Source organism: Sorex araneus, chromosome 2 (assembly GCF_027595985.1).
Source record: "Sorex araneus isolate mSorAra2 chromosome 2, mSorAra2.pri, whole genome shotgun sequence".
NCBI classification, from domain to species: Eukaryota; Metazoa; Chordata; class Mammalia; order Eulipotyphla; family Soricidae; genus Sorex; species Sorex araneus.
This window is the reverse complement of record NC_073303.1, coordinates 93,974,662-94,000,801: the sequence shown is the minus strand read 5'-3', so window position 1 is coordinate 94,000,801 and position 26,140 is coordinate 93,974,662. Positions and strand designations below refer to the sequence as shown.

The 26,140-nt window shown below is 44.0% G+C and overlaps 1 protein-coding gene across 1 annotated transcript in view; it reads right to left on the bottom strand.

Moving 5' to 3' along the window:
* The window catches only part of ST3GAL1 (ST3 beta-galactoside alpha-2,3-sialyltransferase 1), a 122,375-nt gene that overhangs the window by 83,420 nt on the left and 12,815 nt on the right, over positions 1 to 26,140 (bottom strand). The window contains exon 2 of the mRNA XM_055127025.1: positions 7,608 to 7,746. The gene's annotated coding sequence lies outside the window, so the exon portion shown is untranslated. The remainder of the gene's footprint in view (positions 1 to 7,607; positions 7,747 to 26,140) is intronic.

Genomic DNA, 26,140 nt, shown 5'->3' with positions numbered 1-26,140 from the left:
GCTTGCCGGGCTCTCCGAGAGGGGCAGAGGAATCTAAAGGCAAAAGCCCAACCGCTGTGGTATCGATTAAATTTAAAAAGTAATTTAATTTTTACTTTAAATTAAAAAGATAAAATAGTACTTCCAAATGCAGATAGATACCACCTTAACCCAAATGGTAAAGCCAAATCAGAGTTATGGAGCAGTCAGACCGCCTGGCACTCAGAATCCCAATGTGTGGTCCTGGGAATGATACCACATCGCCCACATGACTTTGCTGGTAAAGGCATAACAGCTAAACCTAATCATGAGGGAACAACAGACAAACATGAAGTGAGGCACAATCTGAAAAATTAACTGGCTGGAATGTTTCCAAAAGGCATGGAATAAAAGGCAAGGGGAATTTTCTGGAAAAAAATTTATGATACATACTAACTGGATTTTTCTTTGCCATGAAAGACTTGATTGCCATCTGGATGCAGTCTGAAAATGGAATTAGTAGTAGCAAATCTATGTTTTTCTGTTATAGTTGTAAGAGTTTTCTAAGGGTGAAAGAGATAGAACAGAGGTTACAGGGCTTTCGTTCCATGCTGCTGACTCCAGTTCAATCCCCAGCACCATACAGACCAATGTGCATTGCTGAGTGCAGCCCTGGAGGCCTCCAGCACCAACTGGGTGGCACAGGCAATCCTCAAACCACAGGCCCCACCCAGCACTATATCCTCAGGCCCTAACCAACATGTTTTGCTGAGAAGTGTCAGAAGAGGCCTCCTGGCCCCTCCTGCACACCACTTTAGAAGTCCATGCTTTCACTTCCCCCTCAAAAACTTTTTAATTTTTCTGACTTCAGTAAAGTATGGAGGAATAATAGTGTAAATATAGTAAAATATGAACATTTGAGGAACCACATGAAGGGTATCTGGGAGTGGCAGCTGCACTTATCTTTAAATTTCCAATAATATAAAATAATTGAAGAAAAAGTCATTGAAAAGAATGTTCAAATGATGAAAGAAGATCGATCAGAAATCTTTTGGACACAAAAAAGGCACATCCTACATGGTTAATAAAGTTAAGTTGACAGCAATAGTAATCATAGCAGAACAGTGCATACAGTGCATAATAAGCTTTGAATGGATGGAAAACGGTATCACTGTTGTCATCATCACTGTCATGCTTGGCTTGAAGTAAGAACTAAAAAAATTGATACCTTTTCTTATTTTTACGTTTAATTCCCCAATGCCCGCATTAGGCTGCATTGTTTAAAGATCTGTTACAGAAACACCTATTTTGGGGGCTGGAGCGATAGCACAGTGGGGAGGGCATTTGCCTTGCAAGTGGCCGACTTGGGTTCGATTCCCAGCATCCCATATGGTCCCCTGATCACTGCTAGGAGTAATTCCTGAGTGCAGAGCCAGGACTAACCCTTGTGCACCGCCAGGTGTGACCCAAAAAAATCAAAAAAATTTAAAAAAGAAACACCTATTTCAAATTATTCTAGTGCTCACCTGCAGTCAAGAGAAGAGAGACAGAGGTCTCTTTTTGATCTAGATCTGGGATGCAGATACATATAGGATTTGGTGTACATCTAGGTATAGGATGCACATTACCTGAACCATTCTTCATCACCTTAATCTCTGCTTGCTCTTGCTCTCTTTTAGGCAATTCAAGGTTAAGAAAGACCTACTCCTAAGCATGCAACCTGGGGATTCTTTTTTTTTTTTTTTCAATGTGCTGCCTCTGAGAATTTATATTCTTTTTCTTCTTAAAATTCATTCATTCAAACCATGCTCCCAGTAATGGCCTTTATCACTCTTGACTACACACTGGCTTATCCCACAAGTACTTCTCTAATACCTCCAATTCTGACGCATCTAAGATGGAAGAATTATTGTTAGGTCTAAGGCTTTCTCTATTGGATGACTACATAGAGGAGGTTAAATTGAACTGGCAAAGTTCCACTGATCACTACTTTTTTCAACACGTTCTTTGAATGTAAACTCACAAACCATTTCTAATATATTATGATTTACAAGAAATATCAATTAATCAGGCTATTCAGATAACCAAGATATATTTCTCATACACATTTGGTCTTCAAACACAATTTCTCAAATCACTAAATTTTATTAAGATTTGCAAGTCGGGGATGGAGCGATAGCACAGCGGGTAAGGCGTTTGCCTTGCACGCGGCCGACCTAGGTTCTAATCCCAGCATCCCATATGGTCCCCTGAGCACCGCCAGGGGTAATTCCTGAGTGAAGAGCCAGGAGTAACCCCTGTGCATCGCTGGGTATGACCCAAAAATCAAAAAAAGAAAAAAGTTTTGCAAGTCATAGGATGTCTTTTTCTTTTTTCTTTAAATACAAATGGGATTAAGACTGGGGAGCTGGTTAGTAAGGAGGGCAATTGATCAAGAAATTAGGTAGCTGGAATTGCTAATCCCGTCTCTTGGTTTTTAAGGAAGACATGGGTTAGAGATTGAGTTCAATTGCCAATGGCTATCAATTATGCTAAACTAATAAAGTCTTCTTAAAAAACTGAAAGGAAAAGGTTTTATTTCAATTCTACTTTGTTGCTCTTTTTTTAAAAAAATTATTGCATTGAACATAATTTTTATGATACTGTCACTGTCACTGTCATCCCGTTGCTCATCGATTTGTTCGAGCGGGCACCAGTAACATTTCTCATTGAGAGACTTATTGTTACTGTTTTTGGCATATCAAATATGCCACGGGTAGCTTGCCAGGCCCTGCCTGGCAAGTATCATAATTTTTATGATACTAGTTGATGTTTTTTATGCTTTTTATCAAATCAAAGATGATTAAGTCTTCCTAAATTTGTATCTTACGTGGATACTAAATTTGACAAAGACTCTTTTTCCATATAATCCAGTGAACATATAATTATTCTATCAGAGATAGATTATGTGGACAGATACTTCACACTTCCATGGTAAGACTCACTTTGCCGTCATTTAAACAGAGGTAAGTTTGACACGTAATCTCAAAAGCAACAGGATGCAAGTTCTTTTCCTAATATTTATTGTCTGTGATTTTTAGATATACTACTTCAATATTTTTATATTTGTACAAAATAAAATTGAGTTTTAAAATGTTCTGTCTTTGTTTTTTAAATACACATTTCATAAAACCATGTGAAGTGAAACAAAATAAATAAAAAATAAAACAACCAAGCCTGGTTTAGAGAGCTTCTGAATATTACCTTAAAGAGATGTCTGTGGAGATTTGTGGAGAGAGAAGCACCTGAAAAGTACATGGATGCTCCTTCCCTTTTCCCCATATTTTGTTCTATCTTCCTGTCAGATGCTCACTTTGAAATACATTTGTGATCTGATGAGAAAACAAATTTCTCAAGTCCTGTGATTCACGGTAGCAAGTGAATCAAACTTCAAGAAGGGGTTGTGGGAACCACTGATTTAAAGCAAGTTTCTTAGAATCAAAGGTAGCAACAATCTAGACCTGTAACCGGTGTCTGAAATACAGGGTCATCTTACCCTCTGGAATCTAATGGTAGAGAGTGTCAGAAAGGAGTTGAACTGAATTCCTCCCCTGCTGGCATGAGAAAAATGTTTCTTGGCATGGGGAAGTCTCCATACACAATCAGTGCAAATTGTTAGCAGAGACAAATTTTACTTCTTTGTCACTGTTTGTCTCTATCATTCTTCCAAAGCTTTAGACATTTGATCTTTAACTTATTTACTTCCTATCCTTGTTCCTATCTGCTTGTCCTATCTTTAGCCCTGGGAAATACTGCGGCCTTTGATTTTCTTTAACAGAGGCCCCACATTCCAAATGAGTGACTACTGAGATAGGGAGTGGTCACTTATGTGCACATCTTAGCTCTAGACAGGGGACTTGCATATATATGTCTTAGTACCAATAAAACCTTAGTTATAAAAATAACCAGGATAGGTGATAAAGCAATAGTACAGCCAGCAGGGAGCTTTTCTTACATGTGATCAACCCGGGTCCTACCCCAGCACCACACAGTGGTTCTGAGTTCTTTTAGGCATGATCCCTTAGCATGGAGCCAGGAGTAAGCCCTAAACACTGCTGAGCGTGGCCCCAAATCAAAGCAAAACAAAGAAAATAGATGGTCAAGACAGATTTTTCCTGTGGGGCAGAGTTATTTGGTTTTCCCAGAACACAGTTTCACTTTATATCTTTCGTTACATGAATGCACTTCTGATATAATGTGGCCCCTAATCCAACTTTTTCTACGAATTCTTATAGTTAGTTGACTGTCCCAAGTGACCAATGACAGATGAGTGGATAAAGAACTTGTGGGGGGGATGGTGCTGCCATCAGGTAAACCTGTACCTGCAGGGCGAGTGCATGAACAGCCTGATGGTGCCTTCAGGCTTCCTGATACCCCCAAATTGCTGCTGTGCCTTTGGCCAGGCTTCAACAACTTGGAGCCAAGTTTAGCAAGAAATTAAATGGCCAAAAATTAGGTATGTGGGAGCCACATCCACAAACCACCTCAGGCTCAGCTATATGAGCTCATTTATTGGCCTCATTTCAGAGACCCATAAATCTCTCAAGAGATCAAAAGATGCCGTTAGGGCCAGTAGCACAGAGGTAAGCAGGAACGCGTGACTGAGATCTCCAAGCCCACTTGGAGCGGGACTGGGCCTCCTCCCCCCAGATCATCAGTTTGTGGCAGTTACACCCACAAACTGCCCCCGGCGCCACGTAATCTCATAAATGGCCAAGATCCCGAGACTATAAACTAAAGTTCCTGTAAGAGAGCACCGCAGAATGTAGTGACCCCATGCCAGGCTGTCTTCAGCGGGGCACCTCGGAGGGGGGTGGGTTGAGTTTCCCTCCTCTCCCCAAATAGAACCCCAGCAGCCGGAAACCTCCAAAACCCAAACACCTCCCCCCGCCCTGACGGAACTCCGAGATAATGCAACATCTGGTCACCGTCCACTAAAGCTCCCACACGGGCATGATCCAGAGACACACAAACAAATCTCAAATTCGAGCAATTTGCTGCAAAGATGGCTCTGGCTCTGGACTTTGCAATAGGCCGTTTCCCATGGGCTGCTTCAGAGGGGGGCCAGTGCTGTCTCCACCTGCCCTCTAGGAGCCCTGATGGCTGCCATCTAGAAGTCAGCGGCAAGCTCCAGGTATGAGCAAAGGTGGTGGCAAACGCCAGGCCTCATGGGACAGGGGAGGAATGGGCCCTTCTCCGTCCCCCTGCCTTCATGGGACTCTGAGATGACGCCACATCCAGCCACCGTCTACTTAAGCTACCACATGGCCATGATCCAGAGACACACAAATGAATCTTGGACCTCAGCAACTTGCTGCAGTGATCTCTTCAGACCCTAATTATTGAAATTTTAGAATTCCTAGAGTGACATTATATTGTATCCATAATAAGCAATATAAAACACATTGTCTAGCATTGCATTTTTTGGCAGGTATGAGTGGTGGTGGGAAGGGTCTCCAAATATTGAACTAAGGTACAGAAAGAGAGTATTGTGCTAATTATCTGCCACACAGGCAGAGAGAGGTGTGGAAAGGGGAGCAGGGGATACTGGGGATTTTGGTGGTGGAAAACATGCACGGGTGAAGGGATGGGTGTTTGATGACTGTGTGGTCGAAGTTCAAAAATAAAAGTTTTGTTACTATATCTCACGGTGAATCAATAAATAAATAAAAAAAACTTTAAACAGGATAAAATTACGTTGAAGATCTTTATAAAAAATCTCTATCATTATCCTTAAAACCTATATATTTATTCTGTAAATTTGGGATGGAATTTATAAAAATACATTGTCAACAAGAACTGAAAATAAATAATTGCTGGTTTAAGGGGGAAAAAAAAAAACCAACCCAAACGCCTCTATGCTCAAGGCCACTCTCCACACACTCAGATGAGCCTCACCCAAGAGGCGATGAAACTCTCCAACACAGGTCGAAACTCACCCAAGATGGGACGAAACTCACCCAAGAGGGGACTGGCAGGAAAACTCAGATATGCGGGAACCTGTCACTGAGATCTCCAAGCCCTCTCGGATCGGGACTGGGCCTCCTCACCCCCAGCTTCCCAGTTTTCCAGTAGTTTGACAGTTACACCCATAAACTGCCCCTGGTGTCATATAATCTCATCGACTGCCAAGACCCAGAGACTATAAACTAAAGCTCCTGGAAGAGAGTGCCACAGAATGTCTTGGACATTATATTCTATCCATAACAAGCAATACAAAACAAATCATCTAACATTGCCTTCTCAGCGGGTTTGAGTGGTGGTGGGACTGGTGTCGAAATATCAAATGTAACCAAAGTAGAGAGAGAGTATGGGGGAAATTGTCTGCCACACAGGCTGGGGAAGGGTTGGAATGGGGGGAGGGGAATACTGGGGATTTGGGTGGTGAAAATGTGCACTGGTGAAGGGATGGGTGTTTGATGATTGTTTGATTGAAGCTCAAACATGAAAACTTTTTAACTGTATCTCAAGGTGAATTTAAAAAAAGGGGGGAATAATATTAAAATAAAATTAACATTCTGAATTTTATAAAAAGGAGGGGCTGGAACGATAGCACAGAGGGTAGGGCATTTGCCTTGCATGCGGCCGACCCAGGCTCGATTCCCAGCAACCCATATGGTCCCCTGAGCACTGCCAAGAGTAATTTCTGAGTGCATGAGCCAAAAGTAATCCCTGTGTATCGCCATGTGACACAAAAAAAGCAAAAAGCAAAAAAAAAAGTAGTGTGGGGTTCATGCCCAATTCAATCACTTAATCAATGGCTAAATAAATAGCAGTACTCCTACATTATATATAAAAAAAGAACTTTTGGTATATATATACATTGCAATAGCACTCAGCTATAAAAAGAGATGGAATCCTTGCCTTTTGCCACAAATGAAATGGAGCAGAAGGTGGGTCATATTAAGCAAAATCAATAAGTCAAAGGGAGCAAGATAAATACCTGGTGCTATCAATCATCTGTGGTATATACAAAACCAAAACCAAAATAAAAATTGGAATGGGAAGCATCTAAGACAACAATTCCTTGAATTTTGAATACAGAATCAAGTCATCAAGTTGACAGAAACGGAATTTCATTAAAAAAAGAGGGAGGAGACTAGAGACTAGGATGGTGGAGAAGCAAAACTTTTATTCACCATAAACATGAATGAAAATATTCTTGTAACCATGTTACTTTGACTGCAACTTTAAAAAAAGGTGGGGGAGGGGCTGGAGTGATAGCACAGCTGGTAGGGATAGCACAGCGCCTTGCATGCAGCCAACCCAGGTTCAATTCCCAGCATCCCATATGGTCCCCTGAGCACCGCCAGGGGTGATTCCTGAGTGCAGAGCCAGGAGTAACCCCTGTGTATCGCCAGGTATGGCCCCAAAAATAAAAAAAAAAAAAGGTTGGGGAGGGGGGAAGAGAAAAGAAGCAGTTTTTATTGCTTCTCCAACTGACCACCACTTTTTTCCAGCATTCCTTCTGTGTGGAATATTTCCAAGGGAGTAATCAGGTTAACAGGAAGCCACAAGAGGTACACAACTCTCCCCAACCCGGTGCTGAATCTGGCTGACACCAGAAAAGATGGTGCACATCCCTAGTGTCAGAAGAGGTTAGTTTTTACCTCAGCAGGTTGAGGGCATGTCCATCTCTGCTTTCCCATCACAAAGACTGAAGTATTTGTTCCTCACAGGCCCTGGAGATGCTAATTACTTCTTTTGGCATTTCCAGCTCACAAAGGTTGGATATGAAAATGGTCCCAACTGAAAGGGAAGAAGAGTCAAGGTTAAAATCAGTTTTGACATTTAGCTCATCTGCCATCTTCTGAAGAGGACTCAAGATAAAAGGAATTTATTTTTATCTCTACTGCTATCTCTACTGCTAACTCTACTGCTCCAATGAGTTACATATTTACACACAGTTTTGTTTTGTTTCTTTCTCTCTTTCTTTCTTCCTTTCTTTCTTTCTTTCTTTCTTTCTTTCTTTCTTTCTTTCTTTCTTCCTTCCTTCCTTCCTTCCTTCCTTCCTTCCTTCCTTCCTTTCTTTCTTTCTTTCTTTCTTTCTTTCTTTCTTTCTTTCTTTCTTTCTTTCTTTCTTTCTTTCTTTCTTTCTTTCTTTCTTTCTTTCTGTTTTTTTTTTGTGTCAAATCCGCCTGTGCCCATGTGCTACACCTTGTTCTATGCTCAGGGAACTATGCAGTACTAAGGCTCAAACCTGAGCCTCCTGCATGCAAAACATGCACTTGGCACTTTGAGCAATCTCTCTGGCTCACCTATATAACACTGTAAAGAAAATTCCATGTCAATTGACAAAGTTGCAAAGACAGCATAGTGGAACTAATTCCACTTGTTGTTAACACCTTATATTAGTAGGAAACAGTAATCATAATGAATCCATTTGTATTAACAGAGCATTACTAATTAGTATACTTTTAAAAATAGGTTTAAGGCTTTTGTTCCCTGTTTTGAAAGTCAGTTGAGGACAGAACATTTGACTGGGGAGTCATGTCTCTGGGGAAAATTTTGGCTGTGGCAGTTTCTTGAGCTTTCCTTGTTTACAATGACCTTGACAATTTTAAGGAGCACTATTCAACTTTTTGGTAAAATGTCTTTCAAATGTCAATTGATTTTATTTCCTTCTCTTCCAAGAACAGACTAAAGTAATGTGTTTTAGGGGGAAAAGTTCACAATGACAAAAGTTAACTTTAACATAAGATCAATTTTTTTTTTAAATGCTGTTGCTTTTACATTATTATTATTATTATTATATTTTGCTTTTCAGGTCACACCCAGTGATGCACAGGAGTTACTCTTGGCTCTGCTCTCAGGAATCACTCCCGACAGTGCTGGGGGACCATATGGGATGCTGGGAATCGAACCCAGGTCTGCCATGTGTAAGGCAAATGCCCTACCCACTGTGCTATCACTCCAGCCCCTGTTGCTTTTATTTTTGACAAAGAATGTAAGTAAAAAAAGAAAAGAATATTAAGTTGAAGACTGATTCAAACCATTTTCAAGCCTTGCTTTATTTTACTTTACTTACATTTTTATTGATTATTCTGGATTGTAGCATTGAATAGGTTTCTGGTATACAGCATTATAAATTAACATTGATATGTCTAACAGCATTATAGATTAATATTGATATGTTTGTATCCTGCCCCCATGCCTGGCTGTCTTCACTGAGGCCCCTTGGAAGGGGGTGGGTTGAGTTTCCCTCCGCACCCTGAGCAGAGCCCCGGCAGCCGAAGACCTCCAGAACCCAGCCACAGCCATGCCCAAGGACACTCTCCACATGCCCAGACAAGCCTCACACATACAGGAACTGGCAGAGGAACGTAGGTGTGCGGAAGCCTGGACTGAGATCTCCAAGCCTGCTCGAATTGGGACTTGGTCTTCTCCACCCAGATTCCCCCATTCACTTTCCAGTAGCTAGGCAGTCACACTCTCAAACTGCCAAACTGTCCTCCCCCCGACACGCCACCCCCCCTGTAATCCCATCAACCATCAATGGCCAAGATCCAGAGACTATAAAACAAAGCTCCCGGAAGTGACCTCTTATTGTCTAGTTCTCCCTCTTGGAGAACCCAGCAAGCTACCAAGAGTATCCTGCCCACACAGCAGAGCCTGGCAAGCTCCCCGTGGCATATTCGATATACCAAAAACAATAACAATGATAGATCTCATTCTCCTGACCCTGAAAAAGCCTCCAATGCAGCACCATTGGGGAGGACGAGTAAAGAGAGACTGCTAAAATCTCAGGACTAGGACGAATGGAGATGTTACTGGCGCCTGCTTGAGAAAATTGATGAACAATGGGATGACATTGATGACAGTGACAGTGATGATGTCTATATGCATATATACGTATAGGCACCATGTTATGTTCAACATCAAAGTCTATTTTTCATCATACACCATACAATAGACCATTTTCATCCCAATTTTCAATAAGCGCCCACTTATTTCCTTACAGAGTCAAGCGCCAAACAGGTTAAAACATCCCCGTTCATGCCCTCAAGAAGCCTGGTGAAGAAAAGAGAGACAAACAAACCATTCAAGGCAATGCAATAAAAGATGAGAAAAAGAACTTGTGAGAGAACTGAGGAAGGAATGAGAGCTTAGTCTGAAAGAATAACTCCGATTTAATGATATGTTGAATGGTTTCTCAATCAAAGTCATCTTAAAGAAGAGGCTGTGTAGGAAACTATCAGAAGAAACAAAAAGGAACAACTCACATCTCTGATGAAAATGACAGGGGCCCTGGGACTCCAACCCAGCAACCCTCGTGTTTATGGGCTTCCTAATAAAATGAAGAATTTTAGAAAACCAGACTGGGCCACTGCTGAGCACGCTCAGTGAATCCACTATCCCTATCCACTTTTACTTTTCTCCTCATTAAAGCCCAAATATCCATTTACTTACATATCCCCTGAGAGATAATTAAATGCTAATGATACATGTGTTATAATCACAGGCATGTCATCCTTATATGCATATGAAATTTTAGCACTACCTCACTCATATTACTTTAAACCTAACAACTTCTGCTATTCCTCACCTTAACTCACTCCTTTAAAAATCCTGACCCAGGTCAGAGAGACCCAGATTTCATCCCTGGCATACATACAGCCCCTGAGTATTGCCAAATGTGATCCCTGAGCATCGAGTCAGGAGTAAGCCCTGGGTACCATCAGCTGTGGCCATAAACTCCTCCCCCAATACAGCCCCCAGATAGATTAAAATAAAAAGTCACTCCAAATGCAGTGGAAGACTCTCCCTTGAGAGCACCTGTACCCGTATCTGGGGGATATGTTATCTCTTTAATGACTCTGCTATTATCTATACCAACATCCTTCTACCTTCTTTCCCTATGGACCAGCACCTGCCCTGTATAAGGTTCCATGAACTGACAGTTCGTGTCGAGGCAGAGGACAATGGTTTTCAACATAGACGATTGTAGTCCAGTCTCCTGAGTTGCTCACACTGCTCGTACACACCATTTTGCAGTGTGGATTTGCGTTGTCTCCTAATGGAAGTCTTATTCCTCCCCACTTTGCATCAGAATTTAGCTATGTGATTTGCTTTGATCAAAAGTCAATCACAAACCACAAAAAAAGGCTTGACAGCATGAAACCCACACAAAATGGCTCATTCTTCTCCTTTGTTGTTGGCACTCATTCTGTTACAGTCTTAACTAGCCTGAGCTAGACACCTATGGAGAAGTAGCATGGAAAGAGACCCAAAGCCTGGAAGCCAGCCTCACATACTGGAGGAAAAGGCAGCTCAGATAGAGAAGGGAACACCAGGTAAAGTGTGATTTGAGGACCCACTCGGGATGGGAGATGCGTGCTGAAAGTAGACTATAGATCAAACACGATGGCCACTCAATACCTCTATTGCAAACCACAACACCTCAAAGGAGAGAGAGAACAAAAGGGAATACCCTGCCACAGAGGTGGGGTGGGGTGGAGGATTGGGGTGGGGTGGTAGGAGGAATACTGGGAACATTGGTGGTGGAGAATGGGCACTGGTGGAGGGATGGGTATTCCAGCATTGTATGACTGAAACATAAGCACGAAAAGTTGTAAGTCTATAATTGTACCTCAAGGTGATTCACTAATAAAAAAATTAATTAAAAAAAAAATTCTTCCAGCTCTCTGCTCCTACATGACCATGGCCCCGGAGGCCAGCTAAACTAATTTGGGCATCAGCAGCTTCTTGAAGAAATGTCTCCAGACTGTGAACTGAACCCCAACCGCCATTTTATGACGACCACAAAAGGGAGGTACAAGCTTGCAGTGATGCAATTTCTGGCAGAAATCCCTTGGACTTAGTTACTAAAATACAGAAATCCAAAAACTCATATCTCTTCATTGTCAGCAATGTAAAACAAATTATCAAATGCTTCCTTTTCAACAGGTCTGACTTTGGAGTGGGGAGAACTCCAAACAATAATAGTGAGTTTTTTGTTGAAATATTGAATGTAATCAAAGTAAAGAGAAAAGTGAAGTGAAATTTATCACAATTTATCACAGGTGGGGGGGTGGGGGAGGTATACGAGGGTTCCTGGTGGTGGAATATGTGCACTGGTAAAGGGATGGGTGTTTGAGCATTGTATAACTGAGACTTAAGCCTGAAAGCTTTGTAACTTTCCACACAGTGATTGAATGGAAAGAACAAAAAATTTTAAAAAATAAAATAAATTTAAAAAATAAACGTTCCTAGTGTGTTATAAAAAAAAAAAGTTCTTCCAGAAGAGCACCAAGTTGGGTGGAGCACTTGAGCTGAGGATGCCAGAACCAAAAAAAGAAAAAAAAAAAGCTTAACGAACCTATTGAATCAGAAAGAATGCAAACACTTGTTGAAGAAACTCAGATTTGGAGCAGTGTTATGAAAAGAGAGCTTACTGATACCATTGACTAAGTTATTTTACACATGCAGTAACATAAAAGTCCAAAGTATATTAGATTAAGAAGTCAGGCTCTGTTGCTGCTAGAGGCTGAGGCCCGAACTTAGTCAGAGCTGTGGACAAAAAGGGAGTTCCATCTACCACAGCTTCAGGAACTATTTTAGATGGAACATCAACGGGATTTAGTGACAGACTGACCCCCAGTTTATTTACAGGCAGCTGGTGTGAACTATAAACAGATTCTATTTGGAGCTGCTGATGGGGGCGGGATGTTTACCAAGAAGACACACAAAGTGGTAAGAGCCAGGTCAGTCAGTGCTCAGAAGTGCGGGGGAAGGGAAAGTCGGGGAATAGCGCACTTTCTTCGCAGAACCTAGTGTTTGAAAGACTGAGGATGGGGTGCTCACTGCCCCTGCCTCCGGACCAGGCTTTCCACCGTGCCTCCTTCAGTGCTCTCCTCAGCTCTTAGGGCAGCCCGAGGGAGCCTTGTTCACTGGACCTCAGACCTTCCTCCCTCCTCACTGGCTCCTGCCATGCTCGCTCACTTCCCACCAGCAGTGGCACCTCCCAGGGAAGCTGATTGTCCAGAAAAGGCTGCAGAGTGTTATTTTATTTGTATTGTATTGCAACATCCCCCCTGCTCCTCTGGAGCACTTGTCACTAGCCTGATAACTCCAGACAGGAAAGAGTGTGACTGTTTTCTACATTGCTGGTCTTCACCCCCAGGACATTGATGACTGCATGAGAGAAAGCCAGTGGCTCATTCCTGAACGGGAGCAGGGACCACAGGCCTCCTGTGTCCCACTTCCAGGATATCTTCTTGGTTGCTCCTTTCCACACTCCAGTTGTGCTTAGGGCCGACTCCTGGCTCTGTGCTCAGAGTGCTCAGGAACTGCATGTGGTGCAGGAGACTGAAACCTGCTTTGTTGTGTACAATAAGGCAAATACTTTCACGGTGGTTCTGTACAATAACTCAGAAGGGGAAACAGGAATTAAATTCAACTGGCCTTCGTGCTTCTCTGAGCTTCAGCCCTGTCTCCATAGTCTGGCACCCTAGCCGCCTAAGATATCTTTTTTTTTTTTTAATTGAATCACCGTAAGATGCAGTTACAAAACTTCATGTTTGACATTCAGACATACAATGATCGAACACCCATCCCTCCACCAGTGCAAATTTTCCACCACCCTCTTGGCTTTTCCTTTCCGGGATAGCGGTGTGGCGACCGCCATCTTACAAGGCCCACTAAAGAGCGGTACGAGCTTGCAGCAGCGGGACGTGCGGGAGATCTCAGGATGGGGGCATTACTGGTGCCGCTTTCCGCCCAGATGTGACCCGAGTGGCTGCACATATGCAGCCTCTCCGTTACAGAATGCCTATGATCCCAGAGGCCACCTAACTACTTTCAGCACTAGCAGCTTCTTGCAGAAATGCCTCCAGACAGTGAACTAAGCCATGGCCCCATGCCGCGCGGGGAGGGGAAAGGTTTTTCTCTCTCGGCTTTTTCTTTCTGCAGTGGCGGCGTGGCGACCGCCATCTCATAAGGCCCACTAAACAGCGGTATGAGCTTGCAATGATGCAATCTCTGGCAGAAATTTCCCTGGACTTAGTTACTAAAATACTAAAATACAGAAATCCAAAACTGCGTGGCTGCAATAATTAAAAAAAAATTTTTTTTTCCACCACCAATGTCCCCATTATCCCTCACACCCCATCCCAGTGCTCACCCTGCTTCTGTGGCAGATAATTTCCCCGATACTCTCTACTTTCGGACATTATATTTTGCTCAGATTTTTCCACCACCATTTCAAGCCTGCCTACCTGGGGCGGATGACAGATCTTCTATTTTCCGTTGCTCATTCTGCATATCATGAGAGGTCTGTAGGGAGCTCATCCATTTTGGAATTCAATTGTTAGTTTCTGGACCCGGGTTGTTGGTGGTGCGATAAAATGGCATCTGCAGGCGAGTTGTGGGTGTGATATTGCAAAAAAAAAAAAAGAGAGTGGACAGGAAGTCAGGGAGGGTCTTCCCAGCTTTGCTGCCGCCCTGCGGCCTGGAGACTCAGTTCTGGAGCCCGCGTACGCCTTGCTTGTTCACTGGAGTTCCATCTGGAGTAGGCGGCGAGAGTGTATCTGCTCCATCTGGGGTGCCCTGGTGAAATCGGCACGGTAGAGGGCCCAAAGAAATCTCCGGTGCTGTGGTGCCCTCCGGGACTCGCTGCTGCTGTGTTTCTGGCCCCGGACCATTGGTGAGCCAAGATTGGGCCCAAAGGCAGGTTGTGGGCATGACATCCAGCCTCAAGAGTGGACGGGAAGCCAGAGAGGGACTGTCCGGCTCTGCTGCTGCTATGCAGCTTGGAGACTTAGCTCTGGAACCTGTATAACTACGCCTTGCTTGTGTGAGCTCTTGGTAGCCAGGCTTAGATGTTTTAATTAAAGTCCAGCATTCACCTTGGAGCAAAGTATAATCCTAAACCAGATATTTTGCTAATCTTCAACTAGCTCTAAAAAAAAAATACAGATGGATACTGCACTGGATTCCAAACTTCAACTGGACAGCTTGCAACTGCAGGCTTTCCACTGTGCTTATTTATTTTCATTTTATTTTATCTTTATTGAGATAATACAGTTTATAACAGTGTTCATGTTTATGCTTTTGGTGTATAAATTTACTGCACCACTATTACCAAAGTGCTGAAACTCTCCACCTCTATCTTTGGATCCCTTCTGGTCTGAGCCTTCCGCTACACTCCAACTCTCACTTGGTAAGCAGTCCTGTTGTCAGGGTCCAAGGGTTTTTTTTTTATTGGATGCTGTTCATTCCCTTGTTTGTTCCTTTATTCACCATATATGAGCGAGATCATCTGGCATGTGACCTTCTCCTTCTAAATGAAATCACTTAAAAGGACACCACTGGTTAATGGACCGCTGCTGAGTTGCGGGTGTAACAAAGTTGAAAACCACTGGTTTACCATCTTGAATATAACTGATTGGCCATGGAGCAAAATGCCGGACAGGTGCTGGTCCACCGGTATAAAAAGGTTGAAGAATACTGCTTTAGTTCTTGTCAAGCTGTAACAGAAGGCGAGTTCATTTTTTCTTATAGCTGAGTAGTATTACATTATGTGTGTATACCATGATTCTTTATCCACTCATCAGTCATTGGGCATATAAGCTTTTCTAGTCTTGGCTATTGTAAATAGTGCTGTGGTCAATTTAGGTGTGCATATGACATTTTGAGTTAAAATTTCTGTATTTATGGGACAGATGCCAAGTAGTGGAGTCACTGTGGGCAAAATAGGCAATAGTCCCATCAACAGTGAATGCAGGTTACTTTTTCACCACATCTCTGACATTACTGTTAATGTTTGGTCAAGCATGAAACAACATCTCACTGTCATTTTTTCATTTCCCTGTTAACTGTTGATCATGAACATTTTTTCATGAGCCAGTTTGTCATTTGCATGTTCTCTTTGAGGAAGTGTTTATTCAGCAACCCTCACAAATTTGATGAGATTACTTTATTTCTTGTTGAGTTTGTGAGGGTTTCATAGGTCTTGGATATTAGTCCTTTATCAAATATATATGTTGTGCAAATATTTTCTCCCATTCAATACGGCATATTTTTATTTTAGCTGTAGTTTTGGGGAGTGCAGAAAGTTTTGAGTTTGATGTAGTTTTATCTGTTTATATTTGCTTTTGGTCTTTTTTTTTGCCAATATAGTCAAATTATAAAAAAGATTTCTTTGTGGGGCTGGAGTGATGGCACAGCGGGTAGGGCGTTTGCCTTGCACGCGGCCGACCCGGGTTCAAATCCCAGCATCCCATATGGTCCCCTGAGCACGGCCAGGGGTAATTCCTGAGTGCATGAGCCAGGAATGACCCCTGTGCATTGCCGGGTGTGACCCAAAAAGAAAAAAAAAAAAAAGATTTCTTTGAAATCAGTATCCTGGAGAGTTCAGCCTATATTTTCTGTGACATATTCTATGGATTAAAATGTATTATCAAAGTCTTGTGTAGTATGTGATACGGGTCCAATTTATTCTTCTCCATCTCCTTTTCCTTCTCTCCTTCTCTTAGTCTCTTCCTCCTCCTTCTTATACTCTCTCTCTCTCTCTCTCTCTCTCTCTCTCTCTCTCTCTCTCTCTCTCTCTCTCTCTCTCTCTCTCATTTTTCATGTTGTTAATTAGTTTCCCCAACACCATTTGTTGTTGAGGCTCTCCTTCCACTTGATGCACCTTGTTTATGGTACATTAACCGTCCATATATTTGGGGATTTGATTGGATTCCATTATTTTGAGTGTTTAACTTTATCCCAATATCTCACTGTTTCAATTACTATAACTTTACAGTATAGATTAAAGTCAGGCAATGTAATGACTGCCATCATTTTTCTCAAAATTGCTTTCACTATTTAGGAGAATTTCTAATAGAAAGTCAAATGAATCTGTGCAATGCTTTGGGTAGGATGATCATTTTAAGATTGTTAATTCTTTCATTTCTTGGAGTATTTTTCCATTTCCTCCTAGCTTCTTCTGTTTCCTTTTAATAGTGACATACTTTGCAATGCACAAGTCTTTTACTTTCTTTAGTAAGTTAATTCCTAGGTACTTGATGTTCTATGATACAATTGTCGATTTTAGTCGTTGTTCAGTGTATGTGCTTATTTTATGATTTGTGTGTGTGTGTGTGTGTGTGTGTGTGTGTGTGTGCTATACCTGGTGGTCCTTGGGGAACCATGTGGTACTTGGTTGATTGAACTTCAACATGCAAAACATATACTCCAGCCCATTGAACTCTCCCTCTCTGGGCCCTGGATATAATTGTAAGCAGAAAGTGAAGGAATTTTAAAGGCTATTGAAAAACTCAGTATAGTTAACATGTGCTAACATAGTAAAGCATTTGCCTAGCATATTTAAGGCCCTGAGTTCAATCTCTGGAAACACATGATTCCTTGAACACCAGCTCCTAAGCATTGTTGAGTATTGCCCTGGTAGTCCCAAGATATTACTGAGTCCACACATTGAACCATCTGCCTAAAATCACCAGATGAGCATGGCCTGTGGGTGGCCCTCAGTCCTCTAAGCACTGCTGATGTGGTATCTATTAAAAAGTCATGAATCACGAATCACGAAATCCCGTTAATCGTCGATTTCTCGAGCGGGCTCAGTAACCTCTCATTCGTCCTTTCCCTGAGACCTTAGAAGTCTCTCTGGATTCGGCCCTCCCAAAGATGTCGCACTGGAGGCTCTTTCAGAGTCAGAGGAATGAGATCCAGCTTGTTGCTGGATTTAGCATATGAATCCACCATGGGAAGCTTGCAAGGCTGTCCCATGTGGGCAGAAAACTCTCAGAAACTTGCCAATTTCTCCCAGAGGGAGAAGCAGGCTACAAGATGTCACACTACAAGATAATAAATATCTATTAAAAATATCTACAAGATAATAAGTATCTATTAAAAAGTACAGGTTTTAATTAAAGCTAGTACAGGGCCTGAAATGTCAACTACCTACTGGGTCCTCAGTTTCTCAGGTCCTGTAACGGGTCCTGAGCATAGGGAGAGGGTAAGTACCCAAATGCCTTCCATGTTGTTCCTTAGGAATCATATACCACATTCGCACACATCTTGAACTCCTTCCTATAATGCCATGCCAGGCCTCTCCTCCGTGCCAACCTGCGTTTTTCTATTTCCCTTTCCATTCCCCAAGCCTTATAGGTTGGCTACCTCAGCTCAACTCTTTCAAACAGGTAAAATGCATTCCTACTACTGCTGCACAGGACAACTCAGCAATAATTCCTATTTCAGGAAGACGGACAAAAACTCATGTGACTACAAATCTGCCAAAGATGAAAAAAAAGCAAGGAAGGATAGGATCACGGGACTGGGGAGCATGGTCACAGGCTTTGGACTCAGAGTCTGGTTCCCACACTCTCCTGGTTCCCACGTGACTCACTCATCCCATCCAGGCCCACGTGCCGGGGTTCTTGGCTTCTATCTTCCCCATCCCGGGAAGTCACAAGGCACCAGGACAGACAGTGAACTGCTGGATTGAACCCAAGAGCCCCAGAGGCAGGAAAAGTGTCTACCAACTCCAGCTGGGCCCTGAAGATATGTCCCAACTTCAGGTGCAGATTGAGAAACTGCTCGCCACCCTATCTCCTAATTTTCTGACTCTGGATCCTTCTGCGTCTCTCTCAGTGTCTCTGCCATACCCAGTCCCCTTGTACTGCCCCACATCTCTTTCTCCACTGCAGGGCCCTACATGACATTGCATAACCCCCTGCCTCATATAGTTTGGGGTGGGGGAGGGGGATCAGGTAAGGGTCTGGGCCAGCCCTGGTCATGCTGGAAGACTGTGCAGGGATGTCACTGGGATTTGCTGCATGTAACACAAGTGCCTTCACCTCTGCATTATCTCTCTGGTCCCATCCTCCAGCTTTGCTTCTTCTCAGGGTACAGCTGGGGATCAGAAGGGCGATCACACCCCTCCTGGGAGACAGGCGCCACTTCGCTTGATCATTCATAGTTTTTTTCCTCCCAGCAGAAAATTATCAGCGAGTAATTGTGAACACTGGCTTGGCTGCTGCACTGCTGCCCTTGGAAATTACAGGAATCTTTTCCCACAGGCTTAGGACCAGGTTATGTTCTGAAACAGCATGGCCTGCTGCTTGGGGAGGTGCCAGGGAAGGTCAGGTAAGGCTCACTGTGGGATGGAGAAAAAAAGCTTCCCTGTGAATCTCACTTTCCTCACTGTAAAATGAAAACTGTTCTTTTTTCCACTCCACTGAGGGGTTGTATGGGAAAATAAGGGAATACAAAACTCAGCATGCAAGCACTTGAATATTCATAAGGAAGTAGGCTCCCCCTGGAATAGCTCAGTGACAGAGTACCTGCCTTGCAAGTGTGAGGCCTTAACTTCATTCCCCACCAAACTGCCTCACATGCTGAGTGAGATGGAGGTGGCACTGCTATTTGGGATCTCCAGCACCACAACTAACTGGGAGGGTCTCTGCAAAGTGGGGTGCTCTGCAACAAAGTGGATGTGAGCACCAAAATGTAAGTGGGGACTCTTGGCCAGCATCACCACTAAAAATTGTGTAAGCACCATAGACAAATGTAAAATCTCCAGTCATCACCATCAGCACTAGCAGTCATACAGTAAGGAAGAAGAGGGGTGCCAGTAATAATAGCACTGTCGTCCCGTTGTTCATCGATTTGCTCAACCGGGCACTAGTAACCTCTCCATTGTGAGACTTGTTGTTACTGTTTTTGGCATATCAAATACACCACGGGTAGCTTGCCAGGCTCTGCCGTGTGGGCGGGATACTCTCGGTAGCTTGCCAGGCTCTCCGAGAGGAACAGAGGAATAGAACCAGGGTGGGCTGCGTGCAAGGCAAATGCCCTACCCACTGTGCTATTGCTCCAGCCCAGAGTAAAATGAATAATAACATTAGTAGTAAGTATCATTCTGTAAGTGCTTACTGGTACTCTGCTACAGTGAGCCTGCTGTTCTTAACATCACAGTGAAGCTTGGCAATCTCGGGATGGACTGTTGTGGGTGTAAATGATTAGATTGGCATCGGTTTTATAGAGTAAAAGGAAGTTTAAAGAGATATTCTTCCTCGAGATCTGAATAAAGTTCAGAGGCTGATCATCTCATGCCAACTGGTCTCAACTGAAATTTCACTCACATGCATCTTGCGTTAGCACTTCAGTTTGTTCTGTCTTGGTTTGACTTGGCTTTTGGTGTGGGGGCCACAGTAAACAGTGCTCAGGGCTTGCTTCTGGCTCTGTGCTCAGGAATCACTCCTGGTGTGCTCAGGGGACCATATGGGAGGGCTGGGGATTGAATTTGGATCAGCCACTTTCCAGGTAAACAGCCTACCCACTGTATTATTGCTTTGGCCCTACTAAATCTGCATCTCAGAGCCTCTCCCGAATGCAGGAGTAAAAGAGTTATGATGGGTAAGAGCCACTCACAGGAGAGAGTAGGAACTGGGCCTCAAATATGCTCCATCTCGACAGCTATCCTCTAAACTGAGGTGTGGGGTGGAACAGAGCCTTATTCATGGATGTTCAAAATGCCCTGTGTCCACAGCCCCCAGCTGGGAACTGGCAGAGGTGTGATTCAAAGCCAGGGCTGTCTTCTCTAGTGGACCTTTATTTTATTTTTGTTTTATTTGGCGGGCTCCTGAGAGGGGTTCAAGAGGCCCAGTGGTGTCATTAGTGATTCGCACCAACCAGGTGAGGGATTCGATGCATGGGCTGGAGGCTGTGGTACTGCTCGGGATAGCTGGGTGGCGCCAGGCTGCTGCACCTGCTGATGCTCAGGGGACCGTGGAGTGCTGGGATTGGAATCTGGGTTTGGCACCTAAGCATGCCTGCCTCTAGCCACATTGTCCTATACCCTGCCCTTGAGGCTGGGTGTTTAAGCATGGCCCCCACACCCTAAAATCCCAGAGTCCTTGTCTTCAGCTCTGTTCCCTCCTCAGACCCACTGGGAAACAACAACGGCTCGTGAGCTCTCTCCATGACCGGACTAACACCCTCCACAGCTTTCAGTGTTTTGAGGCTCTAGGCACCCAGGTGCGGTCTGTTCCCATAGAAGACAACCCCCTGGCTGTCAGTGACTCCCATAGGGCCTACCTGGGGGCGGGGATCACTCCTTTCCCTCCAACTGCACCTGGCAAGTGGGTCTAGTTGCATTTGCCTGCAGGAAGGCAGAGCCAACTGCATCTCACCCCGGGAGCCCTCTGGTTCAGGACTGATGTTCCCTTCCCTTCCTCCTTCCTCCCATCATGGGATAGGGGGTGGCCCCCAATGGGTCTGTGGGATCTTCTCTATGCTCACAGTCTCTCCGGCCTCACTGCTGTTTTCAGAAAGCCCAGCATCTTTCCCTTTGAAGACCTTGTGCTTTCTGAGATAATCACTGCCCATTTGATTGAGCTCAACTTTAATCCCCAAACCATGGCTGGTGTTAGCCCCAAAGCACAAGTGGGAAAACTGAGGCTTAGGCATGCAAGTCACGGGCCGCAGATTCCAGAGATAATGATAAAAGGTGGAGTGATGCTTCCCCTGCTCCCCTGCTCCTGCACCTCCTGGAAGGCACGGGGCACCCTCTTCCTTGGCACCCTCTTCTGCTGGGGAAATGGAATTTGCTTGGGAGAAGAGATATGTTCACAGGCTGAGCAGTCCCGAGCTCGAAGGGACTCAGAACTATGCTCTTTCATGGGCTCTAGGAAGAAGTGTGAAATATCCACGTTTGTTTTCTCACAACAGCAGCCTAATTAAGGAGACAGGCCTGTGTGCTTTGAACAAGACTTGCATAAGGGGAAAGAGGAAAAAAAGAAAAGAAGAATAGAAAAAGGGAAGGGAGGAAAAAGGAAGGGAAGGGAAAGAAGAACAAAGGGAGGGACACTGACTGATCACAGAACCCTGGGGCTAAAGGACAGGGCTGGTGACAGGCAGAGTTTGTCCTTGCTGATAAACAGGACCTCAAATGCCACCAGCAGGGTCCTGCTGACAGTCAGATGAAGGAAGAACTCTTCTTTTGATCTCTTCCTGATTCTCAGGAGCAGTGCAGGGAGGTAGAAAGGCATTTGGCGCCGAGCTGGTACATTGGCACACGCTGGCCCTGGGCCTGTACCCTATAGCTGTGTTGGAGGGGGACAGCGGGCAATGTCACAGCCCTTCAACGCAAAATCTTGCAAATGGGGGACCTCAGCATCAAGTTCAAAATTCAGGAGCCTGAGTTTTCTCACTATCAAGACAGCATCAATGACAGGCATGCCCTCTTCAGAAGGTAAGGTGAGTCTAGAATGTTCAGCCCATAGTATTTCCTGGGCAGAACCTCAGGAAGGATGAAGGGGCAGATGGATGCCAGATTCACCAAAACAACAGACTTGGTAGGAGGGAGGTCTGGAGGAGAAGACGTGGGGGAGACACTCATGTGGAGCTGAGCTCAGGCGGGGACAGCGTGGAGAGGAGGCACCAGAGTTGGTGCCAGCTGTGCTATGCAGGAGGGCACAGGAGACTGGCTCTCTGGGACTCCCAATACTAGGAGACCTTAAGGGCATCAAATGCCAATCTGAGGAACCACAAGGAGCCGGCACCTGCATCTCTCTCTGATGTAATCATGTAGACCGGAAAAGGCCCTCGGCAATAAAATTTAGGTCCACAACACTTTGGAGGGAAAAAGTTCTAAGGTTGATCCACCCAGTGGATACAGAAAACAGACCTGATAAGACCTTTGGCAGTGGACCCTGAGGAGATTGGACCCATTCCCTTGAAGTTCCTCAAACCCTCAACCTCTCCCTAACTTTAGTGATTCATCCCCAGAAGACTCCAGAGCTTCTGATCAAGACAACCCGAGAAGAGCCTATAAAAGACACCTTGAACAAAGGAAGGGCGTGTATATGCTGTCCGAGCCCGTGTGCTGCTTGTGTCCATGCACTGAGCACATACATGTGCCACCCGCATCTCCCCTCTTGAGATGTGTACTTTCATGATTTCCTGTCTAATGCTGGGATGTGTGTAGAAGCTCTCTCTACCCTTGGAGAAGCCCATGTTCTCTCTTGAGTGTGTTACTTTCTCTCTCTCTCTCTCTCTCTCTCTCTCTCTCTCTCTCTCTCTCTCTCATTCTCTCCCTTTCCACATTTTCAAAAAAACCCACCAAATAAAATGTGTTTTACTTCTCTGTTTGTCTATTCCTGAAATTCTTTTCTGTGAGTGAGACAAGAACCCAGTCACCTTGGGTCCCAGATATCAGAGGCGAATGGAGAGAAAGTGACCATCTTTCTCTCCTCCCGACTCATGTGAGCCACCCATAGGGTCCACTTACATCAGTACTTGGAGAGCCAGCCAGGAGTTTGCAGTGAAGAAATCCACGAGGAAGGAGGTAGTCTGTGGAAAAATTGCTGTGGAGCTATGCTCCCTTGGAACTCTCTAGGGGGAAAGAGGGAGGGATGTGATAACCTCTGTGTGAATGTGTGTGTGCATGAGCACCCTACATGGGTCCTCCTATCGGGCGTGGTTTTGTAGCTCCACGACCTGGCACTCTTAAAGTCCCTCTAAGTCACGGAGCTCCAGTGGGCTGCCTGAGATTCCACGGAAGATGTACAGTCAAGAGTGGCACTGGCATAGATGCCGGTCGCAAGTCACAACGCTGAACCATTACGGTGAAGTCCTCCACTGGCACATCTCTGCAAAGAGGCACCCCTCCTTTGTCTGTCTTGCTTCACTGTTCACTATGGGAGGGACAGGAAGAAAACCCACTAGTGAGAAGATTCTGGGAAACTAAGGCAGATCAGTTTCCAGGCAGAAAATCCTTTCCGCACTCTGTGTCAGTCTAACTAGGGGATCGGCTAGAGGTCAATTAAAATGCTAATGAAGGCAGCCAGCAGGTTTAGCTCTGGGCCAAGTGAGAGAGGAAAGAAAAAAAAAGAGTAAAAGGCAGGTAAGAAGCTTGAGGAAGATAGCCAGCCAGCAGCAAGAGGCAAGGGAATACGTAGCTAGCTAAGAAAGGCCAATTTTTTCTCCCCTCAAAGTAGCAACCCACCTTGGAAACCCACGGCACTAACCACAGTAGTTCAGGCAGGAGGGGACAAAGCTTCTTGGGAGAAATTACCAGAAAAGCTTGACCAGGAATTATCCTATTTTAGGTTTTTTCCCTCCCTTTTCATAGATTATTACTGGCACTTAGGAGATATGGGAAATTCTACTTCGATACCCAAATATTCTCCTTTGGATTGCTTATTAAAACATTAGAAGAGCCCCCAGCTAGATAGTTTAAATAAGGAATGGCTTGTTGACCTCTGTAACGCCATGTGGTTTTTAAATGAATGAAAGTTACAGAATGAATGTAAAGGAATGTGTAGAAGGTCTGAGGTTGTGTTTTAAGGAAAGGAACTGATCAAACTGTATTGTTATAAGAAACTCTTTAAATTATATCTGCAGAATTGTTCTAGTACCTTTTTGGTAACCTCTATGGAAAAGATATTGGACAGATTTTCCAGACTCCTGTTACAGTGCTTTTAGATAATTTTATTATTTAAAAGTTGCAGGAAGTCAAGGTTTTCACATGGGATTGAATTAAACATGATGCTAAATTCTCTGCTTTATCTCTACAGATTTTAGCTTCTTTTAATTAGGACCCACAACAAACGGGTGTACTGCATCTCACTGTAAGTAAAGTGAAATGTTTGCTTTTCTCTTCTTTGTACCTTCAGTATGTTTTTGATGCTTCATGGCACTATGTTGGTTTGCATAAATCCAGATAAATCTTTCCTCCCTGTAATAGGGTCTACCCCTGATGCAGACAGGAAAAACAGCTATGGGACCCCAAAGCCCTCTTTCAGGGAAACAGTCAAGGGATTGGTCTAAATAACAGGAGCAGGTATTTAACAGGTACTGTTTCAAGTACCCTACAAACCTCAGGGAGACCCTAGAGGCAAGGAAAGACTGAAAATTATATCTGCTGTGGAAAAGCAGGAATATGGAAATCTACAATGACTGATTCAGCCTGGACCGTACTCTCAGCATCAAGAAAACCTAGAAGCCAGGATCTCTCCCAGCCCTGAAGAGGGGTTGGGATGTTTCTATCAGGATACCCCTATGGAAAATGAGGCTCAAGATCACATCCAGTTAAACCAGAAGGCTGGAGGCCACTTCCAGTTCATCATGGGATCTGATCTTCACATCTTATGGCCAGGCCTGGGTAATTGAAGTGCCAGATAAAAATTAATGCTGTTATAAGTGTGTCTCCTGCCATTAGCCAACCCCCAGGACCTCTCAGTAAATAACAAGGTACCCTGAATGGAGAGTTCTCTAATCCTGCTGTGTTTATGCAAAAGAACAAGCCAGGGTTGTTAAGCCATCTGGAAAGTTTTAAAATGAAAGTGGTGACAAAACCATGTTTCTGTAACTTGCTTTTTATAAGAATCAGGTTCTAATTCCACAGATGTGATTGAATAAATGTATTCTAGTCTCGATCTAAAAGGTGCCCACTTTGGGTAATTCAGATAAAACTTGGTTTACTGACTGTAGGTAAGCAGCCTAGTCTATAAAGAAACTCAATGCTGTACACACGCTCACTAGTCTGACCAGGGTATCAGAAGCCAGAGAGAGCTTTACCAGGGGGAACCTCAACTCAAGACGCAGAATTAATTGCTTTCCCCCAGCCTGTCAATTGGCTACAGTGCATGTAAACTGGTTCTAAGTCTTCACTCTTAGTTCTACGAACACATAGTTATTTGGAAAGAACAAGGATTTGTTTTAATTGCTCTTAATTCTTGTTCCACCAGGGGATTACTACCCTGTCCACAGAATATTTCACCTCTTCCAGAATACTCTGCAGGAGAGGAACGGTGGGCACTGGAACAAGGTTTTCAAAAAGGAAACTGATGGTTAAAGGGTTACACGAAGCTTCCAACGTGGTAAAGAATGGAACAGGACAGTAAGAAAATAACTCAGAACTGTGCTGTCTGTGCCAGTACTGAACCTAGAGGAAATCTTGGGCCTCCTCTCCTAACAGCTGTTCAGCATCATGGAATTTACCTGGGAGAGGATTGGCAGCTTGACTTCATGCAAATGATCAAATGCTCATATGGTCAAGGTATAAATATCTATTGGTGCTTACTGATCGCTTCAGTGGATGGGTAGCTTTTCCAATCTGAAAAGTGGTTTGGTGCTTCTATGTCCATTAGAAAAATCTGGACACAGGAAGTCATTTTCTATCAACCGAACCTGT